This window comes from Parus major, chromosome 3 (genome assembly GCF_001522545.3).
Source record: "Parus major isolate Abel chromosome 3, Parus_major1.1, whole genome shotgun sequence".
NCBI lineage: Eukaryota > Metazoa > Chordata > Aves > Passeriformes > Paridae > Parus > Parus major.
In genome coordinates, this window is record NC_031770.1 from 8,037,697 (window position 1) to 8,062,387 (window position 24,691).

General features: G+C 40.6%; 1 long non-coding RNA gene across 4 annotated transcripts in view; it reads left to right on the plus strand.

Annotated features, from left to right (window-relative positions):
• The window catches only part of LOC117244135, a 56,055-nt gene that overhangs the window by 20,531 nt on the left and 10,833 nt on the right, over window positions 1-24,691 (plus strand). The window contains exons 3-4 of one of the 4 annotated variants that reach the window (XR_004496647.1): window positions 19,116-19,237; window positions 24,244-24,415. The exons of 1 other annotated variant lie outside the window; for it this stretch is intronic. This is a non-coding gene — a long non-coding RNA (uncharacterized LOC117244135). Of the gene's footprint in view, window positions 1-19,115; window positions 19,412-24,243; window positions 24,416-24,691 lie in introns of those variants that run through there. 2 more of the 4 variants (XR_004496644.1, XR_004496646.1) reach the window with 2 other exon arrangements.

Consider the following 24,691-nt stretch of genomic DNA (forward strand, 5'->3'; position numbering starts at 1 on the left):
TAATATAGTGCAGCTCATATAGTATATTTTATGGGTGAGTGGCTTCCAGAGGAATGTAGGTGTGAAAGACCACACAACCATGAATCTGAGTTATAAGGAGTAATCACTATAGGGGGAGAAGGAGTGTTTAGTCCCTTTCTTGTCACAGTCAGATGAGGCTTTCACACTGTGGGAGGGATTGTAAAGATCTAAAGGAGATATTATTTGATTTTGTTTCAAGTTGTTTTCAGTTCATTGGCTGAGATTCCTGGCTTCTGGAAACCTTACATTAAGTTTTGATGCTGTTTGCCACCGGAATGGGTATTATCACACTCTCACTCTATGCCTGGCTTGAGCTCCATGACTGGCTTTTTAGCTGTGGTCTTGTGGTCCATGTGTGTGCAGATGTAAAGTGCTGTGTCTTGGCTTCATACAAACAAAAGGCTTTTTTATTTATTTTTTTTTATCTCAAAAAAGTGCATTGTGTTGCATTTCTTGCTGTCAGAGTCTGTGTATTTGTATAATGAGAACTGTCCAGCTGGTGCATGTGGTTCTGTTCCTGAGTTCTTGCACAGATGAGATATATGCCTGAATTTTCACGAAATTGAGAGATCAAATCCAAAATTCCTTGGGCCTTTTTTTATGTCCAGTCTTTTAACTGCCTTTGTCCTGTGATAGAGTGATGCAAAGGATCAAAATATTTTAAAAGTGCATTTGTTTGGGGGTTTAAGATGCTTAAGTTGTGCATATATTTGTAGGTCTGATCTTACAACTTTTTCATGCAGCTGGGAGCCTTCTGTTCCCTCAGCCAATCTTTCATTGTTCCCACTAGGCAGAGACCAGAGTGCTATTAGAAACAGGTGTAAAAAAATGAATTTTATGTCTGTTTTATTCATATCTACAGCTTTCTGTCTCTTAGTTGTGCTTCTTCAGTCCTCTTCTCGTATTGTTGTCCACCCTCTGTTACCTCCCACAATGATGATTAATGGAATGCTCTACATCTTTTTTTGAACTCTTGGTTTTTCTTCTTAGTTCCTGATTATTTTAATTCTGCCAGACCCTTTTTCATATCCTTTCCTCATCTGCCACTAATCTACAGTATATCATTTCTCCTACTCCAATCCCTCATTTCCATTCCTGTAACGTTCCATGTCCTTTCTTGGAGCCTGGGCTGAGCACACAGACCAGTTAAAATGAAAATATACTTTCCAGATTTTAGTAGCCTAATTATTTTATTTTAAATGAAGCCGAGACATCAATCAGATTGTTCTCTAAATCCCAGTCACATCAGCAGCTAAATGAAAATATCAGTTATTCTCTGCCATTCCCAACCCACTTGCCTTTAAATGGTATTATCACAGCAAATATTAGGAGTTTAGACATGTCCATAGTCTTTTGTTGAAAAGCTCTTGCAAACAAGGCAAGGGAGATGCATCTGAAATCCTAATATCTTGTGAAATATTATTAACAATGGGTCTGGCACATGTGAGAGTTTAGACAGGAGGCTGTCAGATCCCGGGAGGTTGAAAGTGAGAAATATTTGAAAGACAAAGAGCAAATCATAGAAATGGGAAGTTAAGAAAAATAAATTTTTTCAGGCTAAGCGGTGCAGGCTCCTGGGGCTGGTTCTCAGTTCTGACACCAGTTCACTTCTTGGATCCAGCCAGAGATTTCTGAAGAGCTGCACAGAGGCTTGAGCATGACCAGTAATCAGATCCTGTCCTCCCTGACAGCCTCAGCTTTTGTCAGTCACGAGTGCCCAGAGTTAATAGGGGCTTTAATTAGAGCCGTGGATGCTCAGCTCGGCCAAAAACCAGATCCAACTCAATAAATGTGTGGCCACATTGGAAATATTTGCCTTTCAGACCTTATAAGCTTCCTCCCCTTCTATCCTCTTTGCTGTTAACCAGGAGAGATACTGCAGAAACTGAAAGTTATAGAGCTGAAAAAGCTGTGTTAAGGAGGGTTACACTTGTCATATAATCTGATTAGAAACTTCTCTGAGCTTTTGAAGGTCCTGTGTATTTACTCACTGAGGAAGCATGTAATATATGTTAAAACCTCTTTTGATTTCAGGCTCCTCATTGAAGGCAAATCTGTGAGTCCCTCTGGTTAGTGGGGAGGGGTGTTCTTCCAGAGGCTGATTTGTTGACTTTTAGGGGCGTTATGTGAAACAGATTTTTCTGATAGTTTTTACTGCTTCCAAACCCTCTTTTGTGTCCTTTTCTGGCCTCTCTGCAGCTTGCAGTAGATTGTTTCTCCTACTCTGACCTGTTTTCTCTGTAACTGGGAGAACAGAAGAAACTGTGAAGAATTTAGGCACATCTAGCACTACCCTCTATGTAGGGAAAGACAAATTAAATAAGCAAAATGATGGGAGGATGGTGCAGAGGATGAAGTAATTTGTGGTCAGTAACAGAGGTAGGAGTTTAATTTTCCCTCCAGGTCTACTACAGTGGTTTTTTTGGGTTTTTTTCCAGTGGACTGTACTTTCTCTTCTTATAACTACACGCCTTAGAGGCCAGTCTTACATTAGGGATCAATTCCATTTTTGTTTTCCCTGAACAACTTGCTGTATTTTAGCTTATCATAGTAATGAACCAAAAAAGTCTGAAGTTCTATTACTTCTATTTCCCTTTTAATATATTTCTATTCCTGTTTTTATTTTTCCTCTTTTTTTCCTTCCATTAAACTCCATGGGGATGAAGGTACATGAGAAATGACGTTAAGAGCTTTATCAAACTTCTGTGTAATAATAATGAGATTTGCAATGGGCTTCTAAAGGACACAGATCAGAACCACTTACCATAATGACACTACAAAGTAATGAAGATTCAAGTGGTTCTTATTAGATATTAAGCTCTTTCAGAGAATCCAAACTCTCCTAATACCCTTTTTGCTAGAGGAGAGGTGGGCATTGATGCTGTGAAATGTTTCTTTTTTTTTTTTTTGTTTCAAATCCAGGCAAATCTGTTTGGCTGTGTGGGACTTTGTGTGCATGCTGTGACTCTCCCTCCCATTAAAGCTTTAAATAAAGGTTCTAGTAAATTCCCATTAAAATAAATAGTAACCACATTTAATGACCAGTTTGTTTGAGTGTTAACAGCCTGTAAGCTAACAAACTCATCATTAACTGGTGATAACTTCTCTCAACTTGTTTAAATAATCCCTTAACATCAGCCCTGCTTGTATTAAGATACCCATGTAAAATTTCTGCCTGATTCTTCCTTTAAAGTTTTTCTTTTGAGAATATTGTATATTTTTGGTCTGTTCTTTGATTGTTCCACTTTCCACTACTAGTATTTTCTCCTTATTCATTAAGATAGCAGTTTTATTTTCTTCCGTATTTTTTTTCCAGATTTATCTTAAAATCTCTGCTTGTTCAATGAATTAGGTGACAAACCCCTAGGGATAAATTCAACTATGGAACATAAAACTCACAAATCAATGGAGCTGTGGGCTACATCCTGATTATGTACAGAATTCAAATGAGCTTGGGGAACCCATTTGTGTGCTGTTAGAGGAAGCAGAAATCATATCCCCAGTCTTGCAAAGATACCAGTGCCTTTCTGCAAGTCCAGCAGAATGATTTATGCATAGACTTGCATCACATTTGCAGATCTAGGGTCTGTGTGATGGAGGCCTAATTTGGTTGTAGCATTTGTTTTATACCACAAACTGTCTTGGCTTCATCCTGTGGAAAGAGGATGAGAGTCAGTTCAGTTCAAATAAAATCTTAAACTTTGGCCAACACTCAGATTAAAGTTAGAAGCCACTTCACGTAATATATTGTGGGGAAAGAGGAAATAATAAAACATTTTCCATGTCCATTTTCTCAGAATGATTACAGACTAAACTGGTAATTGTCTGTCTGTGTCCTTACCTCAGAACAGGATTGCCAAAAACTGTGTGACATCTGGCATATCTATGTGACCTCTTCTTAAAAGATCTCCAGGACCAGCTGCCCTGTAGTTTTCTTGGGTTTTCTGCTCTTGCATTTTGCTATTTTTATTACTGTCAATGCCAGCCTGGAATTTTCTTCCTGCAGTATAAGGTTGTTTCCTGGCTATAATAAAAAATGATTCCTTCTTCTTCACAGTAACCTACCACAGATTTTAAAATGTTTTCACATCTCCACTGAATTTTATGCACTTTAGACTAAATAATCCCAAATGTGTGCCCATCTCTCCAGCTGAATGACAACTTCCCTTAGATTCAGGGTTCAAAGCTGGACCCAGAATGCAGCTATGATCTAGCTATAGATATAAGATCTCTATGGATATAGAAATTCTGTTTCAGGTATCTTAGAAGATATATTTCTGTGTACTTAATCCTAATATAAAATATTCCTTTTTTCCCCAGGAGCATTAGCATGTCCTCTAGTGCCTCTCTGAAGATGTGTTATCCAACAGTTTGCCACCACTCTTCATTCTTGCATGCAGTTATTCCTGCTTAACTTACACCTGTCCTATTGAATTTCTTTTTTTTTTTCTTCATTGCAGTTTTTACATCTCAGTTACTGTCTGTCTCAATAGCTAATAAAACAGAATGTAAAGCTTCATATTCTGTAGGCCAAAATTGAGGATACTTCTGTTGTTCTGTTTTGTTAAGAAAATAGGATTTGCAGTTCAGCAGTCCTTCCAGCTGTCTGCATCCAAGTCCCTCACAAATAACTTTTGAACATATTACTGCACTAATCTGACACAGAGAGAGAGCCCTTAAGGGGATTGAGGATTCCAGGATTTTGGTGAAAGCTTGGGTGGATGGAGGGAAGGGAAACCCTCCTGGCCAAGGTAAAAACAGCAGCCACATGGCATGCACAGAGTTTTTGCTCAAGTATTGAATAGATGTTTCAAGGTGTTGGTGAGAGTTGAGTTTTGTGCCATCTTTACCAAGCAGATACAGGCACTCATGTACCCACTCTAACAGACAGCTAGAAACCTCTGATCAAAAATTACCACCTCTAAACTCAGTGTGATTTTTTTTTTAATAGTAAAAACTTGGGTTCTGTCAGGTCTTTATATTTTTTCAGACCACGAAGAATAAAGTGTGCAGCTCTTGAGTGGCTTTGTATCAGGTCAGTTCTAAAATGTGAGCCGGTGTTAATATGAGCACATTATTTGAGGAACATTATCTCTGTATCCTTTAAAATGGTCACATCCAGCAGTGGAAACAGATGTAATTTAAGTCTCTGTATCTTAGGATGTTATCTGATTTTTCCACTTGTGTTCTGTTACTTTCAATGGGAAGCACACTGGAAAATTGTAAGCTCTGGGATGATTTAGTGCTATGCTTTAGTATTGTCAGTTTAGCCTGTACCATCTAAAGGCCTTCAGGAGGAGACTTCCACTGCAAATAAACTGTCCAGTCCAATGGAGATGTCTGGTGAAATTAAACACAATTTAAACAGAGGACTGCATACGCTTCTTTACCAAGAGGCTGCAGATTTACAAATCCTCAGCTTCACCTTTAGATGGAGACGATGCATTTCAGCCATCAGATGACTGCAGGCCCTTTGGGTGCCCTAAAAATCTCTTGTAAACATTTCCAAGGTCACCATGACTCTCTGGCATGGAGAGGCTGGAGTTCTGGCTTTAAGCTTTTTGTGGATGTCTTGGATTGGGACAATTTAAAGGAGAAGATTCTGGAATGAGTCATCATCTCTAAGGGTTCCACCAACCCCTTTCCACCAATAAGAAGCTAATACTAATAGGTGAAAGTGAAAGTTTATTAAGAACAGGAATGCCAATAAGCAGGGAGGAAAAAAGTAAATAACTGCTAGGTATTGAACTGCTAGACCTCCCCACCCCACTGAAACAAAGACAGACCCAAAATGCTGGAAAATCCCCGTTCCCAGTATGGGCCTGTTGGGATGGCTTGGCAGTGAGCAGTGAGCAGATGGTGCCAGATCCGTCTCAGGAAGGCAGGAACCTCACAGAGCAGTTCCAGCAGCAGATGAAGAGCTTCCCCAGTACAAGGCATGGCTTTTCTGAGCCAAGGGGAAAAAGAAAAACACCCCACAAGAAAAACCAGAGGAAAGAAAAGGTCCTTGCCTGAGCAAAGGCTGAGCAGCCAGCTATGCAAATACCATGCTGTGAAAAGCTCTGAAAAACCTGGGTGCAGTTATTTTTAAAATACCTGTGCAAAGCAACCCCCAAAGTCCTTGGCTGAAGGGCCTTAAAGATATAATAACAATTTTTAAGGCACAGCTGAATATGGGATACAATATGAATCACCCCAAGATGGGCTACTTTACATAAAGTAACAATTTCCAAATTGCTGCCTCTTCCAGGAGAATCAGAAATGTGGGTTCCAGGGATAGATCAAAGGTCTGAGTCCCATTACTTTGAAAGACCTTGCACTTAAAGATGTCATGTGCTATTCTTGCGTGTTCAGCTGGAGTTTTCCCTTCAATGAGACTTTTAATCACCCTGTGTACCCCAACAATGTAGAACGAGGTGGCTTTGGAAAATCATCTGTGTTAAAAATGCTGAGAAAATACTTGGGTTTTTTTTTTCACACTGCTCCTGTGAAAATGGAAGATGTGTCAAAACTGTGTTATTTTGTAGACTTGTTTCTTCTCTTTTGGTTTGGGCAGTCACCTGGCTTTAAACGATGTAGCAAGGACTTATTTATGTTATATAGTTTGAAGCAGAGAGAACTTCCAGTCCCACTTCAGCAAGTTATTAGATGATATTGCATAAAGAACATGGGCAGTCTCACTGGAATATGCTTGTCTCTAGGTGCCTGCTTCCATGCCTTGCTGAATTGAGACCCAGGGACCGGTTTTTGAAGGATAGACAGGCACCAAAGCAAATCAGGTACAGAGCAGGCAAATAATGGGTGTCTAGGTCATGCTATTATATTGCTTTCTCTGCTGTCTTGCTCCAAGCAGGGAGTTACAGGTATTGCTCAAATATTGAGGGAAAATGTGTGTCTCTCTCTGCACTGGAAGAGGAGGTGTGTGATAGCTAAAATCACTAGAGACTCATCCTCTGTTTTGTTTAGTGTTGTTTTGTTTTCCTTGGTTGACAACCTATTAGCGAATGACTTCTTCATAACAAACTGTGATGAAAATTACTTCTCTCATTTTCCTCAGGCAGCAGGGATGGGAAAAGCCAATTCATAGCCCTTGTGCAACTTGGGTGATGAAGAAAATGGCAAAGCAGTTGCTTGTGGTGTGGCTGGCTGGCAGTAGTGGGATAACCATGAGTGACAACTTTCTGCAGAGGTTCTGCATTAGTGCTGCCTTGCTTTGAGCAGATGTTCTGGCTATTCTGGTCACTCCTCACCTTTGCCTGCAAGGTGCATCAATCACTGTAATTTATAATGGGACATGGAGCCAACAACTGAAGGAGAAAAATCAACCCAATCCTAGGAACAATCTTTCTTGATGAATTCTCCCCCCTAAATTGAAACAATTTGCTGGGTAACCCAGCTGGGGTTCATATGCTTTTGATTACTGTGGGCTATTTAGCTTTACAAAATGACATGCTGCTTAATGGTCTTTTAATGGTTATAGGTTTCTCTCTCTTTTTTTTTAATGAGCTTCACCAGTTTGTTACTAATGCCCTGTAGAAATCTGGCAAAATGCCAGATTTTGTGTTACAAATTTTCTGGTTTTTGCGTGGCATAAGTGGAACCTATGCAGCCAGTGGGGATGTCTGTGTTACTAATCATATTGTAATGCCATTAAAGAAAAGGGGAAAAAAAAAGCTAATTGAGTATTCTGCAGTCCCAATAATGGCATATGCAAAGATGGTATCATTAACACTTCGCAGCTGAAGTCTTGCAAGAAGTCCAGTCTGTTGTTCAAGCCCTGAAAGATGGAGTTTCTCAAGCCTCATGTATTCCAGTTAAAATGTCAAGTGAAGGTTGCACCATGGTCAAGGCACAGATAAGGTTGTCCTTTTTGATAAGGAAGTGAGAACTTTCCTAACATTTTGCTAAATATAATGGCCTATGCTTTCAGCAATGACTATTGCTCAGCTTTCAAATGTTCCTTCTTATGGGGCCTTGTTTATTTTCAGAGTGAATACTCAACACATCGTGGTTTTTTAAGTTGAAGGAGATTCCTGTTGTGGAATCACTACTTGAAACAGGAGCTGATAGTCCAAGTAGGTCTTGATGGGAAATCTGGGCATTGCTTTTGATTTATGTAAACTTACAGTGAAAAAAGTTTTAACTGTTAAATCTCTTTTACTGTTTTGATTTGGTGGTAACACAAATCTCCCTAATAGAGCTGATAATTCTAAAGGAAAACATATTTCTACACAAACTCGCTGTTGAGTCTGAACTGTCAAAATATCTTGGGCAAAGCCCCTCTTCAGGCACCAGTTTTAGGTGGGCCTTAGGCAGGGGGTTTGCACTGTGTTTGTCCATGGCATTATGGTCATGCCACAGTGTGGATAAGCCAAGCATGTGCCAAAGCTTTGCCAAAGCAAAGCCAAGCTTTGCCAAATTCTCTGTTGGGTCCCATAAGCTGATGTTCAAGAGGAGCTTTGTTTTTGCAGGTCCCAGGGATGTGCCACGAGGCACCGTGCTGGTTTCTGAGAGCTAACCAGCCGTGCTGTGATGTTGGCTTGAAGAAGGGGTCAAGAATCAGGCAAAGCTTTGACTCCTCCTCCCAGATCTAAGGGGCTGTGTTGCTCTTCTACTTCCAGCTAAGTATCTGGGAAATAGTGGGCCATCCCTTCTCACTGTAAATTGACAACACTCACGCGGTATTGTAGCAATCATACAAATTTACACTGGGTGAGTGTCTGGGCTCCGGTTTCTTTCCATGAATATCGAGCTCAGGTACCAGCTGAAGTAGAAACAATGGGAAGAGTAGTGCTGTTTCAGGTCAGAATAAAATCTACATGATTTGTGCTTAAAGAAAAAAAAATAAATTAATAAATTATTTAAATTTAAAATTTAAATTAAAAAAATTTAACAAATTATCCAGTGTTGTCTGGAATGTGGTTGTTTGTGTTTTACTGAGAATGAGAAACTGCATTTCTCTTAATCAAAAAGTGAATGCTCTTATTCAGGAACTGGATGAGAATTTGGTAAACTGCCATCCCAGGACAAATAGGAAGAGTAGCAAACATACAAGATGTTCTTTGGAAAGGAGGAGGAAGTTGTAAAAGGATGGGCTTCCAGACCTGTGCTTTGAGCACAGAACATTTTGAAAGGTCAGATTCATGACTTTTATGGCAGACAAAACTCAGCTGACCTCCGCTGTGTTCCTGCTGGAGCCAGTTTTATTTCTGGGCCTTACATTGCACTCAGGTCTTGTGTGAAGAGGTTGTGCTTGCTTGTGCAGCTGGAGCCTAGGCAGGGTTTTCCAGCCATGATTAACAAGAACAGTGTCATGGTCTTCTTTTGGGTCTGTCCTCTGGGCTCTGGTCAAGGATGCTTTTGGAAGTGTGGTTTGAATTTTTACAGTTAGTTTCTTCTTTTGTAAATTCAAGCAAAGTATGAAATTTTCAGCAAGGTGTGCTCAACTCCTGGTCAGTGTGAGCAACAGGCAGGAAAGAGCTGGAATAACCTACATAAAGTAAAACTGCCCAGTGCATTATACATCTGCAGCTTGCACTATCAGCACACAATATGTAATACTGAAATTATATTATAATAATAATGCAGTAATGTAACTGTGGAAAGGAGTATCATCAAGACAAAATGCAGAGGGTCCTGTGTGATTGGCCTGAGCTGGTAAATTTGCACAGCCTGGCTGTAAGGGAGCACAAAGAATGCTTCCAGACTGATCTCAGCTCCTGGGGAATAACCTACAGCATCTCTGCTCTCATGGCCCCTTCCTGGAGACTTCATCTATGGATAACCAAGAGAGGATTGTACTTTTGTTTATTCTTTATGAAGTTACAGTTTATCTTCAGCTGAAGATAAAAAACAAAGACAAAAATGTCAACAGAAATTTGATAAAAGACCAGCTGAGTCTGCTAGCTTACTGAAGGTAGTCGATGCAAATATTTTGTTCCCTATTTCCTTTTGCTCTGAGGTTGCAGAACTTCGTAATCAAACAAATAATAACATACTTAGGAATATCATAAACTCAGATAAAAAAAACCTACAAATTCTTGTCTGAATTCTCAAATTACATTAGTTTATGTCCCTTTTATAATTCAGATGATTGTTCCTACCAGGAGATGAATTTGGCTAAATATTCCCAGAAACAGCAAATCTAAATGAATATCAAAAGTTGTTCAAAGGGACAAAACTTCAGATCTTTTATCTGAGTATTTGCATCCAGTCAAAACTGGTCAGACTTCCAATGTCAAAGTTACAGAGATGTACTACTGCAGGCAGGGATCTTGATGGAAACTGTTTGAATTGCCAGGATATAAATAATTGTAATGTTGAGTGATGCCTGTGTAATCCATCTGTGGACAGATAAAAGAGAGGTGTAATTCACAGAGTGAAATTGTTAACTGCAATTCTTAATTGTTAATTAAGAGCAGATAGCAGCTCTAAGATGTATAGGTCTAGAAGCTTGGTCTTGGTGAATTTAGCAGCAATGCTTTAAAACTTTACTACCAACAATATCTGCTGCACTGTATGGCCTCATCCCTTTTCAGAGGGATAAAATTTAATGTTACTTCCAGGACTGAAGCATGTGTAAATGAGTGTTCTTTTTCCTCCTTTTTTTTTTTTCCTCTAGACTATTCTTTAAGGTTTTACATAATTTACATAGAACTAATTTGTTCCATATTTTAATAATTTCCTGTGTGTAAGGAGAAAGATCAGGGGGCTTTCCTGTTGTACTGAGAATGTATCTGCAAATATATCTCTGTTGTATACACTGCCTGTGCTGGATCTGACCTGTTCACGCTGGGATTTCTCAAAAGAACTCATTTCTTAGTTCAAGGAGTCTATCAACTTGACAGTATTTGTTCAATTTTTTTAATGGCTTTGAAAACCATCATCATATGCTGAGACAATCCTAGCATAGGAAGAGTCAGGTGTCTTGGATCTTTGTGCAAATACATTTCTCAAAAATACACCTACACATACAACTAAAATTCCTCAAGCAGATGGGGAAAACTTGTAATTAAACTTGCCTGAATTTTATTTAGTAATGAACACTTTACTTTAGCTGACCTGGTGTTCACCAGGAGTAGTAGAAATCTTCCTGTAAAAGAGAAGCAGTTTTTGAGTCAAGCCCTTATTGAAAATATCTCAGCTCTCCTGAGCAATCTTCCCAATCTTAGTGCCATGGCATTTCTGAATAATCATAATCATTCCTGTAATATCCATAGCTCTGCATCTTCAGTTAATTAGCCCCACCACCTTCATGGCAGGGTCTGGATCTCTCCTGCTCACCTTATTATTACATCTGTGCCAGCTGGAAGTCATACAGACACATGGCTTCCCTGACAGGGAAGTTTTGGGTCTCCTACCCCCTTTCCACGAGCCACTTTGGCCTCTTGCACAACAGGATGTAGCAGTGGCCAGAGACACAGCATCATTTCACATCTTGCACAGAATATGGCAAGGAAAAGTTCTCCTTATTTTCCAATTATTTGTTCCCTTCCTCTCCTCCTGAAATGGTTGTAATATTCTTAAAAGTTGACATATTTATTACATTTAGCAAAAGAATCTCCCGTTAGCCACAGATCAGGACGATTTTATGGGCTGTGAACAGAAATGCTTTGTGAGAGCCTGTTTTGCCGTGCCTCAGCCCTTATTTGAGCAAGAACTGTTTAGTTTTCTCACTGTAGGTGTCTTGGCTGAGATGTGGGTCCAAGCTCCTGAATGGTGCCTTGGATGGTGCTGGAAGTGTGGCCTCAGCAGGTGCCTACCCAGGGTCCCAGTGCTTTATCTGGTGGGTGTTTCATGGGCTGGCTTCAGCTGGTGGTCTTGCTGATGCCTGTGGTAGAATTAGGTGGCAAACCTGCCAGAAGTCTGGCCAAGAGAACTGATGTTTTGCATTAGGCAGACTTTTTGAACATTTTCTGTAAAAAAAAACAAAACACAAAGCTTTTAGTGAAAACAGCGACTTTTTAAAGATTGTTTTCACTTGCTGGGTTTTTTCCCCCTCTCCCTTTAAAGCCTCACACACAGCTTTATCTGTCAGGAAAAGCAATAATTTGTCACTAAATTGTTGCTGTGACTAATACTCTGTGACTAAACACTGTGGGACCTTTGGCTCAGGAAAGTGCTCTAAAAGCCCCAAACTGGGGATCCTCCTTAAGAGACAAAAAAGAGGGGCAGTGGAGATCCTTCCTACTTGTCTGACCATAAGCAGGGTGGGTACCAGTCTGAGGATTTCCTGTGCTTGGTTGAATACTCTCCATCTGGGATAGGTGCAGGGAAGTAAAGCTGTGCTTTATCACCAATGATTTAGTGGACAGAAGGTTTCCTGTTCCTATTGAGTGCTTTATCAAGTATAAAAGGAGATTAATTTCAAGTGGCTTTGGGTTTTGCAGTGAGCACTGCAGTGCCTAGGCTGGTGTCATTCTCCCATAGGTACTCAACACTTTGTAGAGTATGATTAATAGTGTTTTTTCAGTAATCAAAATGCAAACTGAAGCCCTTGATTCTAGAAATTATTGTTGTGGGGTTTATTTTTGACCAAATGGAAAGGTAACTGTTGTATCTTCCTGCAGATTGTGTTTATAGAAAATGGATGAACACAAGCCTGAGGTCGGAGCTAGGAGGGCGTCCACCAAAGCACCATTTTTCTTACCCACTTGGGATTTTTTATCCTCAGGCTGGGATAGATGTGGGGCAGGCACAGACATCCTATTTCCAGTTTGGACATGAGAAGCTCGTGTTATGTCCACCCCTGCAGTGGCTCCAGTTAAAACTGAGCTCCCTGAGCTCTCAAACGAGAATCACTTCATACTAAATCCACAGGAGCGTGAGGGGGAGAAAAGGTGGAATGGGCAGTGAATCCATACAGCTGGGCTCTGAACTGGGAAATGCAATGTTTCCTCTGGGCTTGAAATTAAAATTGACTCTCTTGGGTGCTGATGAGCTGAACCTTCAGAGTGTCAAACCTCTGAGCTGTGTTTGTGTCATCAGCAGCATTATTCCTTGGACTCTGAAAGAGAGCTTTATTTCAATGGTTCACTCCAGCAGCATTTTCTAAATCTTTCCTTGTTATGCAGCTCTGGAGGCAGGACACCAGCCCTGTTGCTGCTTGCTTGTTGCAACTCCTATGCAGGCCAGCAAATGATAAACAAAAGTCTTTTGTATAATATTAATAAGCTTTCAGCACTTCTCAGCGTGGCCTGTTGTCATCAGAGTAAATCATGTTTATCAAAAGCCCTTATATGTGAAAGTTTGTTTTCATATCTGGCCAGCTTTTCTATTCAAACCCTTTTATCATCTTGTAATAAAAACATTTATTTATTTTTTCAATAGCACTTCAGTCATGATGCAGGAACTGCTTCCATGAATAGAACAGCACTTTTCTGAGGAGCTTTCTTTCAAATCACTTCAACTGGCCCCTTCTAGCTGCCAGTGGACTTTGAATCCTGTTTACATTAAAACAATAGTAGCAGCTTCATAAATAAACAGGAGCACACATGTCTGAAAACCATCTTGTAATTGAAAAATTAAGGTTTTCTCCTACTCAACTCTTTTATCTAACTCACTTTGGGTTTGAGCTAAATTTAAAGTTCTCTCTTTATGCTTAATGCACAGATCATATTCTATTGATGTGTCCTACAGTGAAAGTTTTAATTTAAGCAGGTTCTGCTATGTCAATATTTCAGCACCAACAGATATTTGCTAAAACAAACAAACACTTTTCCTTGTCTCAAGATACAGAGATAACATCCTGTCAGTACCTGTGAGTAAATAAAACCCTGAGACCTAGAAACCTTTTATGTGCTCTTGAGCTACTGCTACTTTTCTGTTTGCTTTCTAGCTTTTTTTGTGGCTGCTTGCAAATGCTCGAGGATGGAGTTCAGGAGATAGAGAGATTTAATGTGTTGGGTTGCCTTAGGAATACTTGCTAGGGGTCTTTTAAATCTCTCCTATCTCAGGTTCAATGTTTGCTTCTGGGCACTGTAGGAAAAATAGTTTTACTTAGTTTTGAACCCATTTACATTTACCATTTCTAGCAGCTTCCTTGTAATTTCATGCACAAAAAGGGTGCAAAAGCACCCAAGTGACTCTAGAGTTGAAAAAGGCCTGGGTAAAACAGAAATCAAAGTTTTAATCAAAGCTGAATGAGAAATTCATCTAACCCAAAGTCCACTCAGGCTCTGAGTGGATACTGAGATATCTGGGCAGGTAAGAAGCTGCAGCTCTGCCCCTAGGATGGGCTCATAGATGTGATAAATGACTTGTCCCCACTTAGGCACCCAGGTCTTAGGAGCAGTCCCACACTGTCATGTCTCTGCCATGGTACCAGCAGAGATTTGTGCAGGCAGAGAAATCTGCTTGTTGGATCAGTTGTCGATTTTTTTGGCCAGTGGCTTACCAGTATCTTTATTACTGGGTGAAATGCTGTATTTTCCATTTCTGGAAAAAATATGTCCTTAATTTGTAGGAAATTTCTGTAATCAAAGGAAATGTAATCCTCTAAGTTACATTTCTTATTATAAAGCTCTGACCTCAGAAACTTGATAAAATACTTTTTGCCTGGGCTGTTTATATTTTCCCTCTGCCAATGAAACAATGGCATCTCTAGCTGATCTGACATCCTTCCTGGCATGTCCAAAGGAGCAGAGGGCTAGGAGAATGGCTCAGTAGTTGGTTCAAACACCCCATGCTTCTCTCATTAAGAGAGGGCTTTGGAAGCATTTCCACAGCTCTAATTTGATCTCTGGGAAACTGAAAGGTTAATTGCACAATGTACAGGGGCAAAATAGATTTCCAAGAACATCTGGCACTATATTATTGAGTCTGAAATGAGATTAAAGTCATTCTTCTGGGACACAAGCTCTTGCCAACCACAATGGGGTAGGTGTACAAACTTTATCTGAGTTTAATGAAGACATGGTGTGTATATTTATACACACATAAATGCACACACACGTGTTGGCTTTATTTTATTTTATTTTCTTCTTTTGCTTATGGCCTGTGGTATCTGGGCTTGGTTTTACAGGATTTTCTCCTCACTAAATTTTCATGAGTGCCAATTAGGGGACATTTTGCTGCCTGCAATAAATCTGTGTTGCAGGATATGTGGTCTTTTCCCCTTCTTAAAAATGAAAAATCACCAGGCATCTTTCCTCTCTTATCTGGCACCATCCCTCTGTGCTGGCCAGCAATAACCTGATACTGCAGAAAGCAAGCCTGGGGAGGGAATATCAGGGGACACAGTAATATCTTTTCAAAGCCATCTGTGTTAAAGGTCAAGGCAAACATTTGCCACCTCTTAAACACCAAGTTTATCCTGAAGGTATCTGGGTGTGTAATTAGGGATGGAAGAAACACTTGCTTGAAAAACATGAGCTGTGCTAGTGTCCAAGGCAGGTAGGGAAAAGACATGTCAGAGGGCTGCAGGTGTGGGAGTGAGTGGTGAGGAGGAGACTCATTTCTTCTCAGGGCATTTTTCTTTGCCAAGGTCAGCTGTGATCCATGCTCTTCTCCTCAGCTTTTCTAAGGATGAAGGAGGAATCTGTCAGTGGAAGAAATGGTAATGAATAATGATGGCAAGATCAGCTCTTGTACTGGAGAAGTCCTAGTGGAGAGACGCTCTCCGAGCCATCCGTTTCCCGGAGTGGATGGCTCAGTATTACTGGCTTATCTGCCTGATATGTGACCCTCTGGTATCTTTAATATGTCACAAGTTCTGACAGATTTGGCAGGTCTTTAGCGTGAAGATCAGCTGGGTGGTTGAGCAGACTGTAGAGGGCAGTCTGAGACCGCCAGTGATGGGCTGCTGCAGCTGCTGGAGGTGTGCAGGGTCCAATATCTGCCACCTGTGGGGATGGAGTTCTGCTAGGGGGGAGTGCAAGAAAAAACATGGGGAAGCTGCTCACTTGGATTTACAGTAAAATATCTTATTTGGCTTCACCTAAAAAGAATGCGTTATAGGACTTACTTTTCTTTAACTCCCTCCTTTCCCTCATCTTGCTCTGTTTGAAAAGAGCTAATGCTGCTACTGCCTGAACAGCTGTTTTTACCCTGCAGTCACTATTTGAGTGAAAGAAACTTGTTGTGTAAATCCTCCTGCTGACAGTTGAAATGACTTTTAGTCTGTTCACAATGGGTTTGACTTCACCACACTGTGAATGAACGTGTCAGTGAGTGGGATGGTGTTGTCCAAACACCATTTTACTACTTGCCAGTGCTGTGAGTTAGACAAGAGAAATCCCAGCACCTGAGGCAGGGTGCTGCCAAAGCAAGCAGGAATGATGGATGTTGTCCCCCTGCAAGGGGAGACAGTGTGCAAAGCAGAGCAGTGCTGGACCTGGGCAAGCATTCTTTCCCTTATTGGGGGGGAGGTTAAAAAGCAAATTTGTAGCTGGGAAAAACTCTTCAGCTTTTTTTCTTTTTTTTTTCATGCTTTTAACCATCTGTGAGCTATGAGAGCTGGGACCTGATCCTGTGTCCTGTGGTGATGTTAAGCCATAAGGTGATTTTACATATTTTGAGGCAAGGGCATGTGCCACTGGTGGCTCTGTTAAAGGTGGCCACAGGACAGTGGGGTCACCAGGAGGGGAATTGCTTGGCACAGTTGCTCCTCTCTTGGTGGGCAGATCTGAGATGTCTCAGACTGTTGGTGAAAAAGGATCAGGCTATAAGGTATAACAGCAGTGTCAAAGCAGTCTCACTTTTCTCCATGAAATAATTTTTAAGAGAGCATCACCTGAATTGGTAAGCTGGGGGAAAAGATCAGTCCTGTCAGATTCTGAAATTCCTGGCAGTAGAGTTTTTAGCTGCTCTGCTTCCTGCATTAATCAGAGGACCAAGAAGCTACAGGTAAACACACTTCTACACCAGTTTTCTTCTCAGGATCTACCAATTTGATTTCTGTAATTGAACTCTAGTTAATCAGGAGCAGTCATGCAGAGCCTGCCCCTATAAGCACCTTCATGCATAGGCATATTCTTATTCCTGTTAGTATTCTCCTGGATTTGATTGAAACTGTTTGTACTTGTAAAAGTTGAGTCTGCAGAATTTGGTCCAGAACTTAATCTGATTTTAAATATCCTCCCTTTCTAATAAGTCTTTCAAGGCAGAGTTTTTTTACTGATTTTTAAACTTCCCCTTTGCTTACAGTATGCTTGGTATTTCTTGCCTGTCTTCTGGAGGGCTTAGTTGTTGCCATTATTAATTCAGCTTCACAGAACTCCCTTGGAGGAGATGAGTAGCTTAGAGCCTGTGTAAACTGAGGCAGAACAAAGCCAAGAGGTTGTTTTCCCTTAGGTCTTGTGGCAAACCTCTGGCAGAGCTGGGAATGCAAGTCAGGCTTTCCTCATCCCCAGCCCTCTTCTGCAGCCATGGGCAAGCTGGAGCAAATTAAACCCAGGCAAAAGGGGTTCAGCTCCTTGAGCAGGCAGGGAGGATTGTGCCCATCACACAAGCTCTGTGTTTGGCCCATTGCCTGCATGCTCCTAGAGTAACAGACATATGGAACACGTTGCCAAGTTAGGTCCTTAAATCAAGCTTTTATAAATGAGTTCAGGAGAAAGGGAGACATATTTTATTTCTACAGAAAGGGGGGGGATTGAAGGAGGTGGTGTCCAGCTAACCCCAAAGGGGGAAAGTTTATTAGGCCAAGTGGCCTTTTCCTTCTCTGTAATACATTCAGATCATAACTAAGAATTCACTGTGCAAAAAGATAACAAAATACAAGCCTTGCTTCCAAGTACGTGTTAACACTTTCATTTCAGGTGATCAAATTCTGGTAGGGGCCTAAGCTGTAGCCCAGCTAGTAGACCAGCTAAGCAAGAGTCTGTGGTACTGCCTGTGATAGAGGAGGGAGGAGAGCTCAGTTTTTAGGCTGGAGAGCACATATTCCACACGGACCTCTTTTGCAACAGAGTAGGGGTCCAAGAATCCACTTAAGGCAAAAGAATGCTGCCATGTTAAACCCTTGGCTGTAAGCCTCAGTCAATTGCCAGCATCAACAATCACTTTTCCCATGGAAAAGAACGTTTTCTGCTCTGGCAATGTGAACATTGCCTGCTTTTAAATCAAGGCAGACTGTGCTGATACAGGACATGGCTTTGCGGTGCCAACCTACACTGCATTAACGTAGCTGTAAACCCTCACCTCCTCCCTGTTTACTTCTGAGCTCTCAAGAGATCTGTTTTCTTTCCCTTGTTTTCTTTTTTTCCTTCCTTTGGGTGCAGGCTTCTGAAGTATATGCATTTAAAACCTGAGCATTGCTCAGATGTGGCCCATCTCCTTCTGCCTGTTGTCATCTTGCTAAATATGAGCGTTGGTGGAAAGGAGAATTTTAAACTAGACTCTTGATTGAACCCACCTCCAGACCTGTGCTTTCCATGTGCTTTTGTAAAGGGACAATGAACGAGAGAGAGAAACATGATGGCTCACAATAGTAGAGGGGGTAGAGTTGTTGGTTGCTTTTTTTAAATCCAAAAAAGGAGGAAAGAATCTCATTTGTGTGCATTGCAATATTTTAGAGTCCTCAGAAAGATAAAATACAAAATTGTGTGCTGTTTGTCCATGTTGCCTGGTAGAACTACTGAAGTCCTACATGCTTAGTCAATCTCTAGAGGAGCATTAGAGCTACTCATAGTGCTGTGCCCTTTGCTCCTCACCGTTTTGGGATATTTTCTGTTGTACTTAGTAGGTAGAGGTTCATTGTTCTCACAAAAAAAAAAAAAAAAGTAAAAAAAAAGCTCTTGTCTCACATAAAAAAGTTTTACTACCTGACTTTCTTTGCTGGTCTTTCTGTCAGAAATTAAAATTAAACATCAAACCCAAAATTAATTCATTCATTCAGGATCTACATGTAGTCTATCTGTATGACCACAGTGTGCAAGGAACTTCAACAGGTCTTGGATGGAGGATGCTCAAAGAAACTTCTCACAAGCATTGTGTTGGCTGAGGTATATTCACATCTCCTCTTTGGGGAACAGACAATGCATGAACCCTGAGAGGGTTTGGAATAGACAAAATATGTTTTCTAGGCACCTTATTCATGACCAAGAAATCAGTAAAATGTTTTCCTGCATACTCCTTCCTGGCTTTGTTTACAGAAGGAGATTCTGCATGATGAAGAGAAGTTGATGACAAGAGTCAAACTACACTGGGTTGTTGGCAGAGACATCTAAAGCATCATTGAACTATTCACTCTATTCAGTAATTGAGCAACCAAAAGGTATTTTTGGAATACAGTGAACTGCAGTGGTTTTCATTCATGCCAACCAAGTCAAGTTCTCCCCATATGCTGACAAGATAAATCTCACCCCTGTCCCTGTGCCAGGTGGATAATCATTGCTGTGTAGCTGGTTACATGTGCACAGGTCTACTGTCTTTCTAGAAATAAGGAGCAAGCCAGAAACAAAGAATTCTTTAAAGTTTCCAGGCTTTGTGCTTCTCCTCCCTAGCTGTTAAAACTGAAGAAGTCCTTATTTAGTGTTTAAAAATCAAATCCACCTGAGAAGGGGAAAAGGTCATCTTTGTCATTATCAGAGCTGCTCAGTTTATTTTTTCTTTTCTAGTAAATTATTTGATTTTATAATACCTTCCTATTTCTTAGCTGGCCCTGACAATTGCAAGTGTGTTCCTTGTTCGCAAACACTTATCCAATGATTTAAAGACATAAATCCTGAGCTGTATTCAAGATATCTCTACTCTGATAAGTAGCTTTTTTTGACCTGTGTTTGGATTTGTCCAGCTCATGCAGTAGTTACTCTGTACCCTGACTGTACGGTCAGAACTGGTTTAGACAGGCAGAATAAACTCAGGCTGTTGGCAATACAAGGAATGGCCCTGGTGAAGAAAACATCACAACTTACTGCATTTATCTAGTTTTAGATAGTCCTTTGAATGAAGACTTCCCAGTCACTGCTGAACAGAGGTTGCTTATTTTGAATTACCCTGCATCTGTGAATAAAAATACCCTTAGCAATGCATTTTAGTGCTGTTGTTTGGGGAGGTTATCACACGTATCAAATATGCTTGATCACTTTTTTCTCTGGCCACAGAAAGGTTTGTTTTGGCAAAGTTGTGAAGATCCTTGGTTAGTATTGGCTTCAGTGCTGATTGAGGCTGAGACTCCATCTGCTGTCTCCCTCAGTATTTTATTCCTAATTAATGTTTTGAGCGAGTTCTGAACCCAAAGAGTAAGTTCAGGATTAAAGTTGAGCATAATCTCTATCACTGCAAAAGTCTACTGTTGGTTGGTAGTTGGATTTTCTGTGTTTTGAGGATACAAAGGCTAACACCAGGACTTAGAGGAATCATTGTCCCCAGAATATTCCAGTGACACCATCCATCATTTAAGAATCATGTGACTGATTCCTATTCTGTTGGTATTCTTGTATGTTTTGGCCCTTTATATCAGTGGTGACATAAACAAGGTCTCAAACAAGGTGTAAATGAGAAATAATCCTACTGCTAAAGCTTTTCTCTGTTGCTGAATTCTTGCATGCAGCGACCGGTCCTTTCCTTTGTACACGTAACAATTGTCTAACTTAACCCCAGGTAAGTACAGATTTTTAAATAACAAGCATTGGGAATATTTCACATGAATTAAAAGGAAAAATGGAATTTAGGATAAGAGCACATGGGGGAAAGGTATCCTGCTTAACAGACTGAAGACTGGGCTTAGAAGGCACAGTCTGACTGACAGTCTGTGCACCTCCTCAGCTGGTGGTTGGATAACACCACTGAGAACATTTTAAATGAACAAAAGTGCATGGAGTTGCTTTTGGCCTCCTTATGAAGTGCTTTCAGAGCAACACAGAGCTGAAAAGCCACTCCCTGCAGCTGCACTGGAGACATGGAGAAAGCAGCTGCAAGGGTTTGTTTTCACGTTTCACACTCATGTGCCTTGAAAACAGCAATGCTGGAAGGGAGCTGGTGTAGGATCACTCACCTACAGGGCACAGACCAAGCCTGCAATCCTCGCCTGGGCAGAAGTCCCATTGATGGATTTCAGTTTTTCTGTGAAGCTGCAGCCTTTGTTTTCAAAGGGAAGGCTGGCTTTTGAGCAGAAGTAGAGAGAAATAGCTTGCCAGCTGTGAGCTGGGCCGTGACCCTTTGTGTGTGCACTTGCTGCAGTCTTTGTGGTGGGAGTGAGATATTTCATTTGATGAGGACTGAGCAAACACAGTTTACTCTGGACTGTTTTCACAGGGTTCATGTTTTCCCCAGGGCCTGTCTCAGTGCCAGTGGAGTGCAGTGGGTGAGGACATGGTCTCTGATCCACACCCAGTTTGTGTTGCTCAGTGTCCCTCCAGGAAAGGCATTCTGAAATGTGCCAGCCTCTGAGTAGAGCTTGGTCCTGACTTGAAGAGCCAAGACTAGCTGTCCCAGATCGTGCACCTCTTTCTGTCCTCCAGGTAAAAGCCTGGTGGGCAATTTCAGTTAAATGTGGCAGAAAGAAGTCTTGAAGTTACATTGTTCCATCAAGTCTTGTGAAAAATAGGCAGCGAGGTAGAAGAGAGAGACCTTATATGTGTCTCCACCGGGGAAAAAGCTGTGGTTTGAGCTTGCTCTGTGTGAAATCCCAGAGGGTCCACATGAAAAAACCCTTAATAATACCCCAAACTGGAAGGAACTTTTATCAGAGCATGCATATTTCCAAACACAAGGGAACCTGACCATGATAAACAAACCCAGGGAAGACCAGATTTCATTGTGTTGCTCACAGATATTTATGTGTTTATTTATGTATTTATTTATGTATTTATGTATTTTTATTTATGTGATTTTATTTATTTACTTATTATTATTGTTTGGAGAATAAAGTAGCCGATGCTAACAGCAGCACTAGTCTAAAAGTGAAATCCATGAGAACCTGTGGAGTTAAACATTTAAAGCTATATTGCATCTAGGCATCCTGGAATGGTCTCATTGCTAAAGTCACAGCATATCCTGAGTTGTAAGGGACCCACAAGGATCATCAAAGGCTGCAGGAAGGTGAATCCTGAAAAACTTCAGTGCTCCATGTTGATCACTCCAAAGTTCACATACCTGCTGCTCAGCCTCAGCTGGATTGAATAGATAGGAAGGTGGACTTCCCATGCCCTGTTTCCACTGGGGAGCTTTCCTTCATATCACTCCCTTGTGCTAAGAGGTTTTTTTTTTTTCCTGTGCTTCAGCTCACCTAATTAATTTTATAGCTGAATCTGATCCAAACTAACTGAATTTCTGCTTTCACAACCGCTCAAAAAACCTCAGACTTTCCAATGAAATTTTCCTTCTGCATCTGTCTGGGCCAGTAACACCTTGAGAAAAGGCTTTTTTAAGTGTGACTGGTTTTTTTCTTCTTGGGAATTGATGTGTGAGTTTGTTAAGATAATGAGTCAAAAAAATTTTTAAGCTATTTTTAAATCTACATGAAGTTCTTTCCAAGTTCAAATCTAGACCTGAATTTTGAAACTTGAAAAATCATTTGAGGCTTGTTCTCCCTCTCATGGGGAAGCTTGGAAGGACTTGGAAGCTAAAAGCACAGTCTTTAAGATATTCCTGTGCTCAATAGAAACCCAAATTTTGCTAAGAGAAGATAAAAATTCTAGCTAATGTATGGAGATTACAGGTTGGGGGATATTAGACTAGTGTTTTAGAAAAGCCACAAATATTTGGCTTGTGATTACACACAAATCTCTGAAGATTTTGTAAACAAAAGGGTGCAGCTATCAGGTTTTGCAGAAAAGAAAATAAAGCCCATTTCCTCCACATCAAGAAGAGCAGTACTGAGAATGATAAGTGAAGTTCTCAAATGGATATGAAACAATACAATGACCCTTAGTGACCAAAGTAATGCATCACATAGCAGGAAATAAAATAGTAACAGAAACTTTCTTGGAGGAGTTGGGCCTTTGCTTTTATTCCTTATAGGTTTGTCTAGATGGTCATTAGATATTATCTTTACTAGTGAGCTATTGCTGAATTTGGATCAGGTAGTGCCATTTCACCAGATATTTTTCCTCCTTAGTACCCTCAATTACGAGTAAGTTCATTAAAATTCTATTTCATTTTGCTCGCTTTTGACTCTCAGGCCACTCCTAATTGAGCTTTAAGAATTTACTGCTGTTTTTTTGCTTGGGTTTTGCTGATATTTTTTTGGGGGGTGGGTGGAGGGTGGGGTGGGGCAAGGTTTGGGTGTGAGGATGACTTTTATTGCCAGGTTTGGATTTATTCTCTTTCCCTTTTATTGTGGGTCATTCACACCACGTAGCCAATGTGTCTGCTGCGAGTTGGATGCCCTGCCTTGGCACTGTTCATCCCAGAAACCTTTTGGCCAAGATTGGGAAAATCTTCAGTCTGTTGCAGAAAGTGTGTGAAGGCTGCAGAGATGGCAGCTGAATCCATATCAGAATTCCCTACCACTGCAGCCACCAGAGGGGAGAAAAGTGGGATGCTGTGGGAGAAACAAACGTTTGCAATTGGGTTCATACTGTTAGGATTAATGATAGAAGGTAGAAGAAAACTGGAGTAGCATTCCTAAGCCAGCACATTGGAATGATTAATTGCATTAAGGCACTGAAAAAGAACAACAGCTGCAGTCCATGAAAAGCCAAATTTATCTAAATTTCTCCAGCTGATCAGTAAAATCATCGCTGTGATTTCTACTTTATAATTGCTTTTACACAGAAAACCAGAGCAGGCAGGGAAGGAAAAAAAAAAAAAAACAACCAACTTCCTGATTATAGAGATGTCTGTGTTTACTTTGCCAAATTTTTATAGCTAGCAAACCTTCATGTAACAGAATTCCATGTTGCTGCTAGCAATGGGGATTTTCAGTGGAGCTTGTTTGGGAGTGTATATCCCAGGAAGGTGCAGTAAGGACCCTCTTTAAATAAGTAATAACTGCTGCAGTTTGGAAGTTCATATCTAGATGAACTTTTCAGGTTTTTGTTTTGAAGACAAGGCCCGCCAGAGTGCCAAGACTTCTCATAGGGGGAAACAGGTTACAAGATGGACATGAGTCAAGATACAACAGGCTGTCTGGGCTTTATTATAGCAGCATTTAAAGTCTCCATCAAGATCAGATATGGGAAGGATTGTTATCTCCATGTAACAGCAGGGTGACTCAGATGGGGGGGTGATTAAGTTACTTTTCTGAAGTATGTTTTGGTCAACTGTAGCAGTACAAAAATTTGAACCACCTACCCTAGTGGTTCCTGTCCAACACTGCTTTTTTTCTCCTTTCAGAACTAACCCTCTCTCTGACCAAAGATGACCTAATGATAAATCAGTCTTTTGCTGCTGATGTCTCCACTGGGATCTGAGATGTCCATGAAGTGCTTTCCCACTGTGGTTTACTACAAGCATTTGCTGCTGTTCTGCAGAAACAAGAAGGGGTAGTGGGACACTATTACTAAATTACTGGTAATAGCAATTACTGTTACTAAATAGTAACTTACTATTTTTAGCAATTAGTAATTTTACTGATAGTAATTACTAAAGAACAAGTTCTAAAGCTGGTGTGTATCAGTTTATGTTAATAGAGACAGAATTTTCTTATTTGATATTATATCCCAGAGTATCCTCTGGATTTTATTTCAGTATATATCAACATATTTTTGGTATATTTCATTTGCATCTTTCTGCTTGGACAGCGGGCCAAGCTGTTGGGCTGCTACACAAAGCCCCAGTGTCA